Raw genomic sequence first — 21,158 nt, forward strand, 5'->3', positions numbered from 1 at the left:
TACATTTCTTTGAAAATCTGACCCCATGAGACTGGCAAATTTGGCAACCTTGAGAAACTTTGTTTCAGCAATCGTAGTGAACCAGTTGCTGCTGCTGTTTAATAAACCTCGGCAAGATCTTGATGCTGTACAAAACCTGAAATGATCCAACTCTGGGAAACCCAGAGGAGGGAGTTAGCTGTTCCGGTTGATGTTGGGAAGGAAGAGTCTACAGGAGGGACTTGACTGAGGCTGGGGACGTGACATGAGATGGGAATTCATGAATGGAGGAAGACACCAAGACAGGAGTGAGAGAAGATGACAAAGGGGGCATCTAGGCTGGAGTCGTTAGAGGAGTGGAAGTGACTAGGTGCAGTAGAAGGCGAGATCGGAAATACCGGCTGAGTCATTCCTGTAAAGACTTAAGGGTGAGAACAAGATATCTGAACCTATGGTAGTGGCTGAAAGCTAGAGCTGAGTGAACAATTGGGTTTTGACAAAGGTTTTCTTTGGCCACCAAACAAACAAAATAAAAGACCCACTAAAACTGAAGGCCTTGATCCTGTAATCATCTCTGAATGGGGAATCCCTTGTTTTAAGCAGCGGGGGTCTCCTTTAAGTCAACAGAGCTTTATGTTGGAACAATAGTTTACCTGTGCGGATCTGTTAACAGATACACTTGGGTACCTCTCCTGCAATCATTTTATCCACCTTTAAAATGCCAGACACTGCTTCTAAAACATGAGGTGAGAACTTGAGTTTATAGCCACAGCTTTTCCCTTATTTTTTATCTTCTTACACAAACAATTTTGCTGGTAGTTACCAGGTTCTGACATCTGCAGTGTGGCTGGCATGGTTGCTAGGCAATGTAAAGGCTGTCAGGCAGCTGAATTGCTTAAGAAGCTATCTGAATGAATGTTCACAAGATTAATGAGTGATCTTAAGTGGCTTGCAATCACTACTGAACTGGCCTAGCCATCCTTTGATCATCAACAATGCCTGGAAGTGGGGCCTTACCCATCTCATCCTAGAGGCTGTTCCCAGGCGATACTCTCCCTGAACTCCACAGGGGGATTGCCCACATGAGGACTGGAAAATGCGGCCTAGGGTGACAGTCAGTGACTCCCCCCTGCCCCCAGTATATTGTTCAGGAATCAGTACACTCAAAGCTGAAGATCTGTTTCCCCACAGGCCAGATGCAGGGTAATAAAATGTAAACCCATTCCTAGTATAGCCCTTCAGTCCACATGACCATTTCAGCTCCTATGCTCATGTTCAGCAGGAAGAATAGTCTGTATAGATGTTAAACTCCTTGGGACAGTAAACATGTCTTCCTCTGTGTCTTATGCAGCAGGCTGCTGACAATAACAACAGAACTTCCATGTCTCTTCCTTGATCTCCTTGCAGAAATAATATAACTTATTTTGTGGAAAGTACTGGGTACATGTGCAATGGTAGATACAAAACCCAGCGTATTATCACCTAAGAGCTGAGAGAGAGATTTTTTTCAAAGGCATCTAGTGTATTTGGGAGCCCATTCCCCAATAATTTCTAATGGGAATTTACAAAAAGAAAAGGAGTACTTGTGGCACCTTAGAGACTAACAAATTTATTAGAGCATAAGTTTTCGTGAGCTACAGCTCACTTCATTGGATGCATTTGGTGGAAAAAACAGAGGGAAGATTGATATACACACACACAGAGAACATGAAACAATGGGTTTTATCATACACACTGTAAGGAGAGTGATCACTTAAGATGAGACATCACCAGCAGCGGGGGGGGGAAAGGAGGAAAAACTTTCATGGTGACAAGCAAGGTAGGCTATTTCCAGCAGTTAACAAGAACATCTGAGGAACAGTGGGGGGTGGGGTGGGGGAGAGAAATAACATGGGGAAATAGTTTTACTTTGTGTAATGACTCATCCATTCCCAGTCTCTATTCAAGCCTAAGTTAATTGTTTCCAGTTTGCTAATTAATTCCAATTCAGCAGTCTCTCGTTGGAGTCTGTTTTTGAAGCTTTTTTGTTGAAGTATAGCCACTCTTAGGTCTGTAATCGAGTGACCAGAGAGATAGAAGTGTTCTCCAACTGGTTTTTGAATGTTATAATTCTTGACGTCTGATTTGTGTCCATTTATTCTTTTACATAGAGACTGTCCAGTCTGACCAATGTACATGGCAGAGGGGCATTGCTGACACATGATGGCATATATCACATTGGTAGATGTGCAGGTGAACGAGCCTCTGATAGTGTGGCTGATGTGATTAGGCCCTATGATGGTGTCCCCTGAATAGATATGTGGACACAGTTGGTAACGGGCTTTGTTGCAAGGATAGGTTCCTGGGTTAGTGGTTCTGTTGTGTGGTGTGTGGTTGCTGGTGAGTATTTGCTTTAGATTGGGGGGCTGTCTGTAAGCAAGGACTGGTCTGTCTCCCAAGATCTGTGAGAGTGATGCGTCGTCTTTCAGGATAGGTTGTAGATCCTTGATGATGCGTTGGAGAGGTTTTAGTTGGGGGCTGAAGGTGATGGCTAGTGGCGTTCTGTTCTTTTCTTTGTTGGGCCTGTCCTGTAGTAGGTGACTTCTGGGTACTCTTCTGGCTCTGTCAATCTGTTTCTTCACTTCAGCAGGTGGGTATTGTAGTTGTAGGAATGCATGATAGAGACCTTGTAGGTGTTTGTCTCTGTCTGAGGGGTTGGAGCAAATGCAGTTATATTGTAGAGCTTGGCTGTAGACAATGGATCGTGTGGTATGATCTGGGTGAAAGCTAGAGGCATGTAGAGGAATAGCGGTCAGTAGGTTTCCGATATAGGGTGGTATTTATGTGACCATCGCTTATTAGCACCATAGTGTCCAGGAAGTGGATCTCTTGTGTGGACTGGTCCAGGCTGAGGTTGATGGTGGGATGGAAATTGTTGAAATCCTGGTGGAATTCCTCAAGAGCTTCTTTTCCATGGGTCCAGATGATGAAGATGTCATCAATGTAGCGCAAGTAGAGTAGGGGCATTAGGAGACGAGAGCTGAGAAAGCGTTGTTCTAAGTCAGCCATAAAAATGTTGGCATACTGTGGGGCCATGCGGGTACCCATTGCAGTGCCGCTGATTTGAAGGTATACATGGTCCCCAAATGTGAAATAGTTATGGGTGAGGACAAAGTCACAAAGTTCAGCCACTAGGTTTGCCATGACATTATCGGGGATACTGTTCCTGACAGCTTGTAGTCCGTCTTTGTGTGGAATGTTGGTGTAGAGGGCTTCTACAACCATAGTGGCCAGGATGGTGTTTTTAGGAAGATCACCAATGGACTGTAGTTTCCTCAGGAAGTCAGTGGTGTCTCGAAGATAGCTGGGAGTGCTGGTAGCGTAGGGCCTGAGGAGGGAGTCTACATAGCCAGACAATCCTGCTGTCAGGGTGCCAATGCCTGAGGTGATGGGGCGTCCAGGATTTCCAGGTTTATGGATCTTGGGTAGCAGATAGAATACCCCAGGTCGGAATTCTAGGAGTGTGTCTGTGCGGATTTGTTCTTGTGCTTTTTCAGGGAGTTTCTTGAGCAAATGCTGTAGTTTCTTTTGGTAACTCTCAGTGGGATCAGAGGGTAATGGCTTGTAGAAAATGGTGTTGGAGAGCTGCCTAGTAGCCCCTTGTTCATACTCCGACCTATTCATGATGACGACAGCACCTCCTTTGTCAGCCTTTTTGATTATGATGTCAGAGTTGTTTCTGAGGCTGTGGATGGCACTGTGTTCTGCATGGCTGAGGTTATGGGGCAAGTGATGCAGCTTTTCCACAATTTCAGCCCGTGCACATCGGCGGAAACACTCTATGTAGAAGTCCAGGCTGCTGTTTTGACCTTCAGGAGGGAATTTAGCATCCTTTTCGCTGCCCTTACTTAGCTTCCATGGAACAAAAGCTTTGAGACAAGCCTTTGGTCTGTCTAGAATTCTCCCCACGTTTGGAGGGAGAGGAGTCCCTGACCAGTGCACAACTCCAGAATGGGGTGGATGAAGCCAGCTAGTCCTGGAAACTCCTATTTAAATTTGAGCAGCACTAAATACCTAATACGGTAAAGTCCAGTGGGATTGCTCCTTGCTTTAAAGGTGTTTTGCTGGATTGAAACCAGAGCTAGTCAGGAATATTTCTGACTGTTTTTTGTTGGAAAACACCAAACTCTTCACAGAACTCTATCAATTTCCTTAAAACTTTCTCAGGTTCAGGATGGAATTTCTGGATGTGCTCTTCCAGGCTGAGAGCCAGGGCTTGAACCTGGGGCTCCTGGGTGAGTGCTCTAAGCACAGAGCTATTGGCTCTTTTAGGATAGACAGTTTGTCTCATGTTTTTCATGAAAAATTTCAGTGTCTCATTTTCATACTGATCTAAAACCACTGGGTGAAGCCTTTACATTTTCCATGAAACGGAATCCTCACTTTTCAGCCAGCCCTAATCAGCGTTGGATGCTTTGGGGGGTTCACCCACACAGGAAGCGGTTCTGTCGCCACTTATCCTACCTCCATGTTGTGCAACTTTGCTTTAGAATCCTGACACCAGCAGCCTGCTCACAACACAATGGTCTGACCCTGGCTTTCGCCAGCCCGGTTACTCCTGGCAGGGTGACCCCAACAACGCTTCCAGTCCTGAGTCTCCCCCAAATAATCTCCTCTGCAATGTCCAGTCCCTCTGGCTGGACACTCGCTGAGGTACTCCAAGAGCCAGTACACACAACAGTTTGTTAGCTCAGCTGGAGTTATATGCTCCACTTGAATACACCGCAATTAGGTGGTTTGTAATAAAACCAAGAATAAGTTTATTAACAAAGAACATAGCTTTACTTGAGTTCAGTCAAGAGTAAATGTTGTGAAAGGGTTACCAACAAAACAAAAATAACATGCTTTCAAGTATCTTAAATGTAATTCTAACAAGATATGGCATTGCCTAACAATTTCTTACTCACACCACATTGTCAGCTTTCTCCAGCCTGGTTTTAGGAGGACCATCTTTCATGGGTACAAAGTGCTGGCTTCTTTGTTCTCTCAGGTGATGGATTCCCCCCCAAGTCTTTCAGCAGTTCCTCTATCCCCAAAGCTTATCTCTGTCTTCAAAGTCAGGAAGCCCACCTGGGCTGTGTCCACCACGGAGCTGAAACCATGTTAATTTTGCAGTCTCTTGTGGTTTACAATGCAAATGATCTTCTTGCAGCCTTCAGTGCAAACGAATAGCCCATTGTCCCAGTCTCTGGTCACACCTGGCTTGATTTGCAACTGAGCCAAAGAGGTGTTGGCCTCTCCTTTCATACAGGGCCTCAACCAATTTTTGTTTCTTTTTAACCTAGACTGACGCTAAGGAGGCTTGACTTGTCCTCTAAAAGGTTCAGAACTACCTATCCACTGTCTACCCCAGTGGTTCTCAACCTATTTGCTATTGTGGGCTGCATATATGGTCCACAATGTGTTATGTGGGCTGCATCCAATACTATCCGTATGGCCCTCAGGATGTCACATGGGCTGCAGCTCTGTGCTGACTGGGCCGCAAACAGCCCATGGGCCATAGGTTGAGAACCACTGGTCTATCCCAAGCAGACTTGCTGGAAATGAGGCTAAAATAAAACCTTGCTTTGAGAGTAAGTAATGTCCTCTGTCATTGCCTATAAAGGCAGGTCAGTTCTTTGGTCTTAGCGGTTTCGCCTTGCATTCTTAGCAACATTGCACAGAGTATCCCTAGAGGATGTAAATACTTATGCAAACAAATATTCCAGAGTGATTTAATCTCTGCAGAGCTGCATCTTAAAAAAAACAATATTCTTTCTTTTCTTACGCTTGTCATTCAACAGTTTTGATTCTGCGAATATTCAGATTTAAAAGTTATATGATACTAGTTATTTGTGACAAGCTGTATGGATTTTGTGTTAGAAAGTGAATAATTGAATTAGCAAAAGTTTTTACTGTTTTAGTTTTTAAACAACAATAAAACTTTGAATACATTGCATCTGATTCAGATCTCAGGTAGTAACTAACTACACAAAATCTCCACTGTTACGTGTCATATCTCATTTATGGGACTTGAGTGGTCTAGATATTACCTGAATTAAGTTTGCTCAGAGCTTTGAAGATGTAAAATGTTAAAGAAGCATTAAGTATTCATTATTACCATTTGAGGCTCTATAGAGAACTTTAACTACAGCATTTTAGCTATTGTTGATTAATGTATGTTATGAACTTGTATGCCACCTTGTGGATGAGTTTCAGAGTAGCAGCCGTGTTAGTCTGTATTCGCAAAAAGAAAAGGAGTACTTGTGGCACCTTAGAGACTAACAAATTTATTAGAGCATAAGCTTTCGTGAGCTACAGCTCACTTCATCGGATGGCATCCGATGAAGTGAGCTGTAGCTCACGAAAGCTTATGCTCTAATAAATTTGTTAGTCTCTAAGGTGCCACAAGTACTCCTTTTCTTCTTGTGGATGAGATAACTAGTGCTTTTATATTACGCTAACTTGTACTTGGCGTATGGGCCCAATCCTGCAACCCTTGACTGTGAAGGATTTCTTTTGGGCTACTCACCTGAGTAAAAGATTGCAGAATGTGGCCCTGTGTTCAGATATGCTCAGAATGAAACCTAGCCAACTATAATCGAGCTGGAAGGCCATAGTATTAGCATGGATTTTCTGCTTTAGATCATCCCTTTTATTTGTTTACTTTCTCCTGCATTACTTCCATAAATGAAGACTGTAGGGTCAGATTTTGTGCTACCCTTTGCCCACAGTCAGAGCAAAATTCATCCCATAAAGTCAGGGCAGCTTTCAGTCTTAGCTGAATTTCTTGCTGTTTTGGGGTTTACACCAGTGGTCCCTAACTTTTTATGTTGTGCCCTCCCTTCCTCTGTCTGTGGCCCCCACCAGAACCAGGGTCAGGAGACAGAGCCAGGAGCAAGGCCACAGTTGGGAGTAGGGCCAGAGAAGAGCTGGGAGCAGAGTGGGGCTGGATGGTGCTCCCTTTCTGCCTACCATGGGGGCTGGCCTGAACTCTGACATGCCCCCCCAAAACATTCCCCCAAGCCTCCCTAGTGGGTGTGCCTCACAGTTTGAGGGACCACAGGTTTACATTGAGATTATTTTCAAACTCTTGTATTTGGCATCAGCTCTGATTTGCACTGGCACCAATTCTCCTTGCACTTGCACCGTTGTAACTGAGAGCGGAATTGTGCTCACCTTCCTTCCAAGGAAGTCATGCAAACTTAAACATACACTGTTCTGAATCATTATACCTCAGACTAATGCTCCATCCAAACACTTACTGATGAGGTTAGTTTAAATTTCTCCAAAGTTTATAAAAAAGCAAGGCACAAGCCATGAGCATTAGCATATATATTCAAAATGTGCTTAAATTGTAGGAAGGGAGATTTAGGTCAGACATGAGGAAAAACTACCTAACTGTAGATAAGCAGTGGAACAAATTACCTGGGAAGGTTTTAAAGAACAAGTTTGACAAACATCTGTCAGGGATAGTCTAGAACAGTGGTTCTCAAACTTTTCTGCTGGTGACCCCTTTCACATAGCAAGCCTCTGAGTGCGACCCCCCCCTTATACATTAAAAACCCTTTTTTATATATTTAATACCATTATAAATGCTGGAGGCAAAATGAGGTTTGGGGTGGAGGCTGACAGCTCACGTAATATCCTTGCGACCCCCCTGAGGGGTCCCAACTCCCAGTTTGAGAACCCCATGTCAAGAATAATCCTGCCTCAGAGCAGGGGCCTGCACTAGACAATCCCTTGAGGTCCATTCCCTACATTTCTATGATTCTATGAAAAATTAAACTTTAACTATTCCATAGCTCAGAAACTGCCAAACTTGTTTTAATGTTCGTTTTATAGCTGAATTATCAACATCTGAAGATAGCCGTTAATAATTAAAATACAAACAGTTCCTTAATTATAGGTATTGCTACAGTACCATTCACTACTATATCGTTGTTTAGCCTTCTGATGAAGAACATGACTAATTGTTTCGTTTGGAGGTACCAGAGAAAAATATTCTCAGTAAGACTGGTTTCAGAGTAGCAGCCGTGTTAGTCTGTATTCGCAAAAAGAAAAGGAGTACTTGTGGCACCTTAGAGACTAACAAATTTATTAGAGCATAAGCTTTCGTGAGCTACAGCTCACTTCATCGGATGCATTTGGTGGAAAAAACAGTCTCTCCTCTGTTTTTTCCACCAAATGCATCCGATGAAGTGAGCTGTAGCTCACGAAAGCTTATGCTCTAATAAATTTGTTAGTCTCTAAGGTGCCACAAGTACTCCTTTTCTCAGTAAGACTGTGATCATTTCATGCCCTGTCAGTCTACCTGCCAGAGAAATGCACAGTGCTTAAAACAGTGCATGGTTCTGGTCAAATACGACATCTCTCTCAGTAAGAAAGAAACTGCATGGTCAGATGCCCATCTTGTTCAAATTGGCATAGCTCCACCGAAGTGGGTTGATGCCAGCCAAGAATCTGACCCAAGAAACGTTAAGGCCTGTCTTCTCTTCTCACACCACTGGCAGTGAGGATAGCTCTGTGGACATCGGTGGAGTTAAGCTGGCACATGTGCTGGTATCAGAGGGGTAGCTGGGTGCTGGGTTTCCCTCTTTCGTTCGACATTCTATCCATCTTCCATTATCCTGTGGGGAAATTGCAAAACTGCTAGAAGGATTTTCTTTAATCTCTCTATCACTTTGTCTAAATTAAGGGGAGGGCAGAACCAAACTTGTTGGGTTAAATCCTATAGTCCTTGCCCCTAGTCTCACAGGGAGTGGGGAGATGGTGGCTTGCAAGATTTGGCCCCTATTACTTGGATGCTTTGGAGGCTGTGCGTCCTAGTGGTCAGAGCACTAGACTAGGACTCTGAAGACCTTGGATCTTTCTCAGTTCTTCCAGATCGGATGGATGACCTTGAACAAGTCACTTTTGCCCTCCCTGAGCCTCAGTTTCCCCATCTGTAAAGTGGGGTTGATTATATTGACCTCCTCTGTATAGTGTAATCTACTGATAAGTGCTATAAAAGAGGTAGGCATTGATGATCCATATTTTTAAAATATCAGCACTTGTAGGACATTATCCACCACAGGTCTATTTCTTGACAAATATTTCACTGCAGTAGCAAACTTTTGTAACTACAACCCCATTAAAGTAACGTCACTTTCAGTGCATTTTAATTTCTCCTTCAAAACAGTTACTGTAAATTAGCTTTAAAGCAGCTGCTTCTGGCTTCTTGGTGGTGATTGGAAAAGTGGCTAGTGACAAGGAGATCCTCTGCAATACCACCTTCAGCAACTGCCGTAAAAAATTACCTGGGCATGGTTAAGAATTCAGTGTCACATTCTCTCTGAATTGCTGGAGTGCTTCAGGGTGATTCTTTCTAGCTGAGAAAGGCCTCTAGGAGGATAGTCAGGGCCCACTGTATGTCACTTCAAACAGGGAGGCATGGGAAGAGGAGATACTGTAACATCAACCATGCACCATTGTTCAATCATACTATAGAAATCATCTGTGGATTCCCTTGCCAGGCCTATGCAGCAATGCTTGAAATCCTTGCCAGTGTGCCCTGTTGCAATTCCTGCACAGGACTATGGGAGCACTGAGGGTGGATTCATGGCAGGATCAAGCTCTTAGTGTATATTTAAAAACAGAGTAGATGAAAATGCTATGAGCTATCCGTAGGATCCATTTTTAATAAGGTGCACTTACTGCACAAACAGACAATACTTTCTCTATAGATCTAGAAGCATTGCTTCATAAAAACTACTCCATCACTAAGATTCATGTAGTACCTCTGCGTGACCGGTAGTTAGTGTGCCAGCAGGGAGCTGCATTGGGAGGGAGGGGGGAAGTGCTGGATGGAGGTGGTCGTGATTTGGGGAGGGTTGAGGAAGTAGAGAGGATCTTTGGTCTGGGGCTTCTCTGAGGAGTAGCATCAAGAAGCAAGGGAAGAGCTGCCAGAATGGAGCATGTGATCCTACGATGGTAACATGGGTGAAGAATAGACTGGCCAAGTCAGTGGACAGTAGAAAGCGTGGGTTCCAAAAAGAGATTTAGAAATGGAAATTAGGATTTGCCTAATGGAAATCAGTGTGACAGGGTCCAGCCAATGAGTTAACTGAAGTGAGACGGACGGGGCTAGATTCAATAGCATCTTTCAGTGCCTTTTGTCAGAAAGCCTATCCAGCTATTGCAATACCAGCCCAGAGTTCCTAGACTCGTATGGCTATTGGGTTTACTTCGAAAATAAATGAGCTACATCTTCAGCTGGTGCAATCTAGCCTAATCTAGTAGCCTAACTGAACCAGCTGTACCAATCGCCATCAGCTGAGGAGGGATAGCATGGTAATTGTGCACAGGGCTCCTGCAGTCTGAGTAACAGGTGGGTCCATCTGTGGCCTAGAACCCTATCAGCATTTTCTTCCAGCAGTCAGAGCTGTATCTTCACCTGGCTCACCCACTGCAAGGCTTTGTTTCAGAGCTGTTCTGAAGGCCCAAAGGAGAAGAGGTAATGGCCCAGATAGCAAAACCAACAAAACAGAATCATAGAAGATTAGGGTTGGAAGAGACCTCAGGAGGTCATCTACTCCAACCCCCTGCTCAAAGCAGGACCAACCCCAGCTAAATCTGCTGTCATCTACCAGCATTTTCTGCCCATCTTGATGCCAAAAAGCCATTGGGCTTCTCTGGCCAGGCACTTGGTGTGAAGTAAAACCAGCATCCAGGTGACACCACAATAAGCATGTGAGGGGCTCCCAGCCCCTTCTAGCTGTCTAGCCTGACTCCTCCTCATGGGCACAGCTCTTGGTAGAGGTTCACAGGGAAAGAAAGGAATTTGCATCAAGATGTCTTCCCAGGCAAGCTGTTGCATAGTCACTGCTGTCCCATTTCCTGTACCAGCACCTCTCTCCTGTTTCTCCTCTCTCCCCACCCATTTCCTTGCATACAGCACTTTCACAGAGCACTCCCATGTAAGAGATTACTCTCTACTGGAAAAAGTCACTTGCCCTCTGTTCTTCCCAGCAGTTGGCCATGGCCCCTAGAGAAGGACCAGGGGTTTCTCCAGCTCCTTGGAGGTAGAGGGAGACTGTGTTCAAATTGATTTGGATATTAAAGAGACCATCAGGGATTGATGAGAATGACCTGAATAGCCCCAAGACTATAGGGCATGCTCCCTGGGACTGGTCAGGAGCCACATCTTCTAAGGGACAATATCCCTTGGACACATGAGTGCAATGTGGAGCCAATTGTTCAAGGAGCCATCAGCTTGTGTTGAAACACATGGCATATAGCTCTGCAACAGCCATAATTGCACTGCCCTAGGTGTTTGGCTTGCCAAGGACATGCAAGGGAATATGCCCAAAAAGTCACATCAAGAATCTGAATTTCTCAGACCCTATGGGTGATGCCAAGTTTTGTGTGATGCAAGAAACCAGAGTGAATGCAGCATCTTGTCCCCTGAGTAATAACTTTGCACGTTGTGGGACGCTGAGAAACTGACTTCCAGACTAAGTCATGCCATGTTGCTTCCTCCTGCCTGTGGAGGGAGGAAGAGAGACGGACAATCTACAGGAGTGCCCTAGTTAAAGCCATCAGGAACAAAAGAAGTTCCCTAGTGGTGTAGTGAAACCTTTACTCTTCTTAGCCTTCATCTTCATACTGGAGCCAATACAAGGTTTCTTGTCAGCTCCAGCATTCATTCCAGAGTCTGCATAGATCCAAATGTAGACTGTGGAGCTAAGCCAGGAGATAACAGCAAGCATCTAACCAAGTAAGCATCTGAATCATTCCCCCACATACACACTTTCCCTATGAGAAAGGCACCTCCAACTTTGCCATCTAAAAGGATAGGGAAGTATGATCAAGACTATGGTGATGCTGGGTGCCAAAACTTCAGAAGGACTGATTGGATGAATTACCTGGGTCAAAGGTAAGCAGTGGAGTAGCCCAATGTTCCTGATTGGGGGAGTCCTTTGCAGAACACCAGCTTTCAGATAAGGAACAAACTTGCTGTGCGTTTGCTTATTCCAAACAAATTATTGTTGAACTCTGAGAGCCTGATTCTCTTCTCATACCATTGCACATCATTGATTTGAATAGCGTTATTCCTGATTCTCACAAATGTGAGATCAGAATCAAGCGTATTGCAACCACGTTATATACGCCTATTGAATGTTACATGTAAGTTCTTCATACTTTGGTCAGGTTGACTTTGACAATCTGAACAAAGATGGTCTAAGAAGCTGAACTTCCCTCAGTAGTCACTTCTCATACTGGTGAAAGATAAAGGACAATTGTTTCAAAATCCAGCTCAGGTGATTAACTGGCCAAGAGAGAAGAGGTACAATATAAGAAAGTTGAAATCAAGTAATGTATTTTGCGGTACGAGTTTAAAATCTTGACCTCCTGAATTTCTACCTAACTTTACAGGAAAGACAGGGAAATATATTTTGAAATTCTGTATACAGAAAACTAAGAGCTTTCCTTCACCTTTTATTAGGCTTCAGTCCTCAGCCAATGCGGTCTACCATACTAGATTAAACACAGAGGACCTGCTCCTTTTTAAGCCAATTAAAGTTTTGCCATTGAAATTAATAGGTACAGGATTGGATCCAAAATGGGTCTCTTCAGTTCATTTTCTTGTTCCGTATTCTCAGTACAACTTACGTGGCTAATCGCAATCAGAGCAACAGACAGGTAGCAATTTGAAGATTATATAACTGGACTGTCTCTTGTCTCATTTACATTGATGTATCTATATAATCAGTTCATTTCAGTCCATTACTGTTGTTTCTCTGTGAAATTGCTATTCTCTCGCTTGACTGGCTGCCCAATTCCCCCTCCTCAATTGGATGAGTAATTGTAAAGCAAACAAGCAAAGGAAGGAAACTTAACAATGGATAATGATAGGATAACACAAAAATAGGAAGGTAAATTAACTTTCTAACACATCTTGAAATGTCAAGATAAATAGTTTCAGGGGTTATTTGCTCACTTTCTTTGACTCTATTTTCTCTGTGGAAGTGATTTATATAAAATCTACTCTGTTTTTCCCAACAACATATATTTAATAGGACCATTTGGTGCGTTCATATGTCATCACTGATGTCACAGGGTGCTAGTGGCTACCGGCATGATAAAGGAAACATAACAGCAAAAGATGCATGTTTTTGTATTCATTCTGATAGGTGTTCCTTTGATTGCAGGTTTGGAACCCAGTGACCCTAAAATACACTTTATTTTGCTTCCTTGACCATTTAAAGCGTGTGTCAGAGTTGACCTGAACATACAGTATGAGTAGAGCTTGGTGAATAATTGCTCTGTGTGTTTGGTGGCCAAACCAAACAATCCAGGAAGAAAATTATTTTGGGTTAAGCTGAAATGAACTTTTTAAACTTTTTTTTTCCTCATTGAAACAAAAGCTGACTCTTCTTTTTCTTTTTTTTTTTCCATTTTGTATGTGGCTTTTATTGCTTTTTTGTTGTTGTTAAATTGAGCTAAATTTTCAAATAAAACATCGTTTTATAACAAAATATTTCACTTTTTGAAAATGTCAATACAAATGTGTTTGACTTTCTTCTGAAAGTTTCTGCCAAAAGGGGAGGAAGTCTGCTGAATTCAACCCAAGTATGCAAACAGTTTTGGTTGACCTCAAAGAGCAACTTCCAGGAAATAAACCATTGGTCAAAAAAAAAAAAAAATCTCCAGCTCTAAGTGTAACATAGTTATTGAGCTATTTTTTAATCAAGAGAGACATGACAAAGTATACAAATATCCATGTCCCACATATACATGCTTCCCATTGATTTGTAGCTTCGGGAATTCCAATAAATGGATATACTACTGGGTTAGCATTAACAGTAACCATATCTCCAGATAAACAATTGTGAAGAGAAACAGTGGCTGTGGTAATAACTCCTGTATGCTCTGGTGCATTTTCTACCGGAGGCCAAGGATTTGCTCTAGTTAAATTAAGCAATGCTAGAAAACCTACAGCTGCCAGATACAACTATTTAGCAATTTTATGGGGAAGAATTGCAGCAAACTAGGGCATGAGTTTAACGCTGGCTTTCCTGAAGTGAAAGTGCATTTTAAGCATTGGACCAAGATCTTTAAAAAGGGAGCCTAAAATTAGGGTCAGAGGCCTGGATACACAAAGGGACTTACACGTTACAATGCTCAGCATAGAAAATCACAGGCCTAACTCTGCACTTCATAAAGCCTGAGTTAAGGTGCCCAGGCCTCCTATACAATGAATGGGGGGAGAGAGACACCCTAGAATGTACTCCACAAAAGCCAGCCTGCTAGGTGGGAGCCACCTAAGCTAGCCAGTGGGAGATGCTGACAAGAGGGGTGTTTGCTGAGTCCTGCCCCTGTTCCCGAGCTAGAGGCCTCTATGCAGCTTGAACTTGTGCACCTGTCTGTGCTTGCAATTCTCACCTCTTAAGCATCCACATAACACAAGAACCAGGGGGCACCCAATGAAATGTACAGGCAGCAGGTTTAAAACAAACACAAGGAAGCATTTCTTTACACAACACACAGTCAACCTGTAGAACTAGTTGCCAGGGGATGTTGTGAAGCCCAAAAGAATAACTGGGTTCAAAAAGGAATTAGAAAGCTATTGATAGGCCTATCTTCAATGAGGTTATTAGCCAAAATGGACAGGGAGGCAACCCCATGCTCTGGTTGTCCCTAAACCTCTGACTGCCACATGCTTGGACTGGATGATGGGATAGATCACTGAATAATTGCCCTGTTCTGTTCACTCCCTCTGAAGCAACTGGAACCGGCTACTGTTGGAAGACAGGATACTGGGCTAGATTGACCATACTGGGTCAGGGGTACTAGGTTCTGGATCTCCTGGATCCTGGGTGAGAGCTCTACCTAACAGGCTATAGGCTCATTCTTATACTTGCTTTCTCACAGGCCCAGATAGAGACTTTTTATAATTAGGATCAGGTCTTGCAGGCCAGTTAGGTGGAGGAATGCCTTTGCACTGCAGCTTAGGCAGAAAACAGGCATCCAGATGCCGAGAGGGGAGCAGCAGAAACACAGGGGCCTAGGATCCTTTTTACCGCAAAAACTTAACCTAGGGAACTTTTACATTGGAAATATAAGCACCTAGAAAGGTTAGACACCTACTTGGTTCAGTGGCGGGGAAAGGATCTTGTGTATTGCCATGGTACCAAATCTTCTGTGCATCTAGCCCACAAGAGACCTAAATAATTTTTCAAAAGTGCTGAAAACCAAACAGTGTCCACTGACTTTCAGTGAGAACTGTTATGTGCTCATTACTTGGGAAAATTATGTAGGTACCTTTAACTTTAGGCTTTCTTTTCTTAATCTTGGCCAACATTTCCATCCATAAGTCATTGCATGGGGTGAATCAATTCAAACAGCAAATATCCCTCTTATTTGTCTCCTTTCACTTGGTTTTTCCAGAACTGGAAAAAAGCTCATTTGAAAAACGTTTAAGACTTTTGCCCCTGCCCTCTTACCTTCCAAAAGCACCTTATTCTCCAGCCCATTACTCTGTGCAAATGACATGGTTAGTCCATTGTCAGTACATACTGCCTGGGAGCATGGCATTAGCCAACCTTTGCATCAGAATCACACCTCGCACAGGTACACACAGTGGCGCAGCTCGAACACTAGCTCAGAAGCCACCAGCAGGAGCCAGGAGAAGTCCCAATAGACAACCCCCCCCCATCATTACCATTGTTCCTACCCCATGGCCATTATGCACTTGAGAAATATAGTACTACTTGTCACCTGCTGCACTATTGAGATCAGAGTACATGTAATGGTCCCTTCTGTCTTTACAGTCTATGAAAACTGTGTTCCTGCCAGTCCATCCCTTTCTCCGTCCGTAGGGGTGTGGAGTTGGTTTGGGCTTTTATACTGGGTTGTGTTCTGTAATCTTTTCACTCTTCCTTCCAGTGGCAGATTTAGAGTTAGTGGGGCCCTGTAAACAGCTTCATTTTCAGGCCCCCCCCCGAGACCCAGCCAAGGAAAAGAACAGTCTTTTGTATTGCCCTCCCCCCCCCATTTTTCATTCTTTTTTTTCTTCATCCTCCTCCAAGTAATGGGAAGTAAATGAAAATAAAGTGAGGTACCTTGACTGGGGCAGGGGGTTGGGATGGAGGAGGGGGTTCAGGGGTTGGGCTCTGGGAGGGAGTTTGGATGTGGCGTGCGGGCTCTGGGCTAGGGCAGGGGGTTGGGGTGTGGGAGAGGGTCGGGGGGGGTGCTTACGTTGGGTGGTGCAGCTCCCAAAGCGACTGGCACATACACCCTTCCGGCAGCGGCTCCTAGGCAGGGGAGGTCACGGGGTCTCCCCGGGCACTGCCCTCCCCAGTTCCCATTGGCCGCAGTTCCCAGCCAATGGGAGCTACAGAGTCGGTGCTCAGGATGGGGGCAGCGCATGAAGACACACACACCCTCAGGGGCCACAGGGACATGTCGGATGTTTCTGGGAGCGGCGCGGTAAGGAGCAAGGGAGGTAGAGTAGGAAATAACAGAGGCTCACTGAGACCCTCCACGTAACCCTTCCTTCTCTCTCTAGAGACAAGGGTCACAGTCTACTGAGCCATTTTCATCATAAGCCAGCAAGGGAGGTGAGGAGAAGTTATTCTTCCTTGCACAGTCTCTGTTGTCTCCCCATCTCAGTGATTAATCAGGGGGTAAAGGTGTGGGGGGTGGAGCCCAGGCCCACCCTCTACTCCGGGCTCCAGCCCAGGGACCCTAATAGTATCAGCTATGGTAGCTGACCTTTTAGAAACATGACCTGTACAATTCCCTGGGCTACTTCCCCCACAGCAGCCCTCACTTCCTCAAGCTCCACTTCACCCTTACCTCAGAGCCTCCTTCCTTGTGCCTGATATGGTGTGTACTACTCAGTCTCTCCAACAGCGCAACTTCCTCCCACAGCTCCTGACATGCACCCACACCTGACTAACTGGGAGGTTTTAAACTAGTTTCAGCCAGCCCCTGATTGGCTTCAGGTGTCCCAATCAACCTAGCCTTCTCCCTGCCTTCTGGAAAGTTCTTAATTGGCCCCAGGTGTCTTAATTGACCTGGAACAGCTGCCATTTCACTTAACCTGGTACCAGGGATTTGTTTAGCCTGGAGCTAATATATCTATCTCCCACTACTCTTCCATAGCCATCTGACCTTGCCCCGTCACAATACATTGGATTTTTCAAGCCAGTTCTTGCACTTTAGAACTGCTGGCTGCTTTCTAAAGTTCTGCAAATTACTCTGTGTACCTTCTTGCATCTGGAGTTTGAGTTCTAGAGTCTGGCTCTCCTCTCGTTTACACTAACTGTTTACTATGTTGAAGCCAGTGGAATTACATGGGCTTTTTCTGACTTGCCCTGATGTAAGTGAGCAGAGAATCAGGTCCTTTGTCATTGTTTTATGCTTATGAAAACAAGCAGATAAAATTTGCTGGCTCATGAGGTGGAGGGGAAAATCAGCACAAAGAACTTATGCATGATTTAAATTCACAACCCTACCTACTTAGCCAAATAATGCTTTAGCTGTCTTTTACAGCATATCCTTGAATTTAATTACTTAGAGGTCCAAAAAATAATTTAAAAATCCCCAAACCCACAGATCTATTGTAACAAATATACTGTACACAACTGCTCTGTATTACAGGGCTTGTTTGTCATTAGTAGCTCTGATAAGACCAGGTTTTTCTAACACACTCGCCATATACAAGTGTATAGGATCACAAACAGGTCCATTGCTTCTCTTTTGTTGCCATCCTTCTTTGCAAATTAGCAGTACTTAAGCCACACTTTCAGCAGCTAATCAAAGTGGACTGTACCAACGCACAATTTTGTATTCTATGAAATCATTCATGATGCATTTTATTTTATTTGGTTTTTCCATAGTTTCATGTGGTGCTCATGCTGGCCCAGACTCTGATGTTCACTCTGAATAGCACATCACTCTACTTTAGGATGTTAATCCTGGAGACCTTCCTTATTTAGTCCCACAGTTGGGGAATTTGCTCAAGTGAGGCCTGCAGCAAAGGGCCGTAGTTTGAGAATTAGGAAACTGAAGAAATACCCAAGTATTTTTCTTAATTCCAGAGACTTCAGCCTATCTGTGACTTACAAAAGGAAAGAAAAGAATTAGCTCTCTTGAGAGGATTGTCTAGTCAACACTCCTGAAATCTAGAGTATCTTATTCTTTTAGCTACTTTAAGATATCCCCTGACATGCATATTCATACTAGCAAAGGTTTTCTGCTTTGAAAGTTTTTAATAGCAAAAATTTATCAAAGTAACTTTTCATTAATTAATATTCTTAGATCAAATCTATTTCACATTAAATCGGTTTAATAGGATTCATAGCACATGAATCAAAACATCTAGATACTGATGTGGAAGGTTGTCCAACCGAAGAAGATGCATGTGAAACACAATTCTAAATGTTTCCCACTGATTGGGTTGATTATATGTGTATTTCAATTTACCGTATGGAAAGTCACTTACCATATGGAAAGTCAATCAAAAGTGAACATAACAATTCCACAATATTAGAAGGAAATGCTGTTCTGGACAACATTGTTTCCAGGTGCTCTGTATACAGTTGTCAGCTATCCTTGCTACAGAAATAAAGTAGTTAGTGATTACAAGTTTACACTGCTTTGTTTGTGGATGTCGGATGGGGGGGTGTTTTTTTTGTGAAATACAATATTACAGGAAAATATTTGACTTAGAATACTTGCTGACACAAAATTCTACACAGCAGCTTAAACTCAACAGATTAATTGCACTTGACTTAGTGTAAAATGAGATTTAAGTTAAATAGCACATTTTATGTAAGAGACATTGAAAAGTCATTAGCAAACAACTTGGCCTGCTAGTTGATAACTTATATGCTATGTCTTGTGCCAAAAGAGTGTGCTAATGATGCTAATTCGTTGCATAAAGTACAGTGAGTTATTTCCTATGTACTTATGATGTAACACTATAGTGTTAAACAACTGAAATTTTATTCTTTAAAGCCTGATCCTTTTCCCATCGAGATAATTTTTACATTATCCTGATTACAAATTGGCAAGGCATAAATATTTTTCCTAAATATAAGAACAATTTTTAAATGTATATCCCTGCTGTCTCTGTATCATTTCTATTAAAAATATCGCAGAGCTCTCATTCAATTTAACTAGTTCAGCATCTCTCAGCCAGGTGTTGTTAACATTGCATTGCAAAGCCTGTATTGGAGTGGTCCAAACTGAAAGGATGCCAGCCACAAATGGCACAGTTTTTATTTCACGCCCTCTCCCACATGGGAGCAAAGTTATGCATGTGCTTAAGTGCTGGCAAAACTAGGCCCTTAGCAAGTCCAAACTCCATCTACATCAGGTACTTTACCTTCTGATCTTAAACTGTCTCCTTGGAAATAACTATGCCTGCCAGTAAGGTGAATCAGCCCTTCTCATCTAGCTGTGGGGGCTATTCTTACTTAACATTTAAGTTGTGTTCATAGCATGCTCAGGGCTCTACAGACAAACAAAGGTTTTATCATCGAAAGTCTCGTCAAATCCACTGTTTTCTGTGGGTGGAGCTTTCAGAGGAGAACCTAGATCCTGTCTGCTCTGTGTGGACGTTAAAGAACTTGTAGTATTTTCATAACTGTAAATATTTGCCTTAGGGCAAAAAGGACAATATCTCCATTGTCATGCAGCTCTACCTCAGCTGTACTTACTGCACTTCAGTCAAGCTCTTTGTAGGTATAAAGGGTGTGATCCTGAGCAGATAAACTTAACCCTTTGCTGGTAAACAGTTCCATTGACTTCAAAGGGACTAGTCGTGAATGTATGTAAAATGTCCCGGAAAAGTCAAATATCACTATAATTCTTAAACTGTTCTGCCTTTTATTCACTCTAAAAGCCAGCACAATACCAACGTCCGGTCAGAAGAACATGCATTATGCATTTTCCCTAAAGGAAAGCAGAAAAGCTAGGAAAAACAGAATCAGAATACAGGACTTGTGTACGATTCAAATTAAATATGTAGCAGGTAATTGGCAGGACTGAACTATAATAAAACAAAATATTCATGAATATTTACAATCATATATATGTTAAAAGAAAACATCCAGGAACAGCCTGCAAGAACGGAAAAATATTGTTAACCTCTGCTGCCATCTGCTGGCATTGATGTGCCAATGCATGCTTACTCCTAAACCGGAGAACATTGATGGTGATTAGAAAGAAGAAAAGGAGTATTTGTGGCACCTTAGAGACTAACAAATTTATTTGAGCATAAGCTTTCGTGAGCTACAGCTCACTTCCGATGAAATGCATCCGATGAAGTGAGCTGTAGCTCACGAAAGCTTATGCTCAAATAAATTTGTTAGTCTCTAAGGTGCCACAAGTACTCCTTTTCTTTTTGCGAATACAGACTAACACGGCTGCTACTCTGAAACTTGATGGTGATTGTTACACCAGGGCTTTGGCCAGTTACTCTGTTTTTGAGTTGTGTGAAATATTCACATTCAGCTTCTGCTCTGACTGATCTTGTGTTTGTGGCTCGATACATGCTACATGTGTAGACAAAGAGCAGGTAGCTAAACACGTAGCTACTATGTGCCAACGCTCCTTGCTCCTCACATCAGCTATTCTTTTGCCAGCAAGCTTAATGTCCCATCAACTTTATTTTAGACTTCTTCAGGAGGGAGGTGTACAGCTTGCTGGATAGCGGTGGGGGTATGTTTTTTTTGGGGGGAGCAGTAGGGCACATACTGGAGACATTGCAATTTCTTCCCTCTGGATGTTTAATTTTGTCATTCTTCTTTTAAAATATTTTTTACTGGAAATAAATCTTCCAGCAGATGCTTGCGAACTTCCTGCCCCAGGAAACCAAACTGCAAGGTTCACAGAGCATTGTTGAAAACCGAGGTCCAGATCCTTAGCTGGTGTAAATCAGCATTGTGAAATGTTGCCAGCCCTTGGGATTTTTATCCTGAGTACTGGGATATTTGCATTCGACCCTTGAGAAATGGCAAAACTGGTCGGCTTATTGGCTTTAGTGGGGCTGTAGCAATAGGATTGGGCCCTCCAGGCTGTGAGAGTCTCAGAAAGGTGGCTTTAGTGAAGGTCACTTTGCAGAGGTATTGAGGCCGTGCTCCAATCCCCTGAGAGGTGCTATCCCT

Source organism: Dermochelys coriacea, chromosome 7 (genome assembly GCF_009764565.3).
Source record: "Dermochelys coriacea isolate rDerCor1 chromosome 7, rDerCor1.pri.v4, whole genome shotgun sequence".
Taxonomy (NCBI): Eukaryota; Metazoa; Chordata; order Testudines; family Dermochelyidae; genus Dermochelys; species Dermochelys coriacea.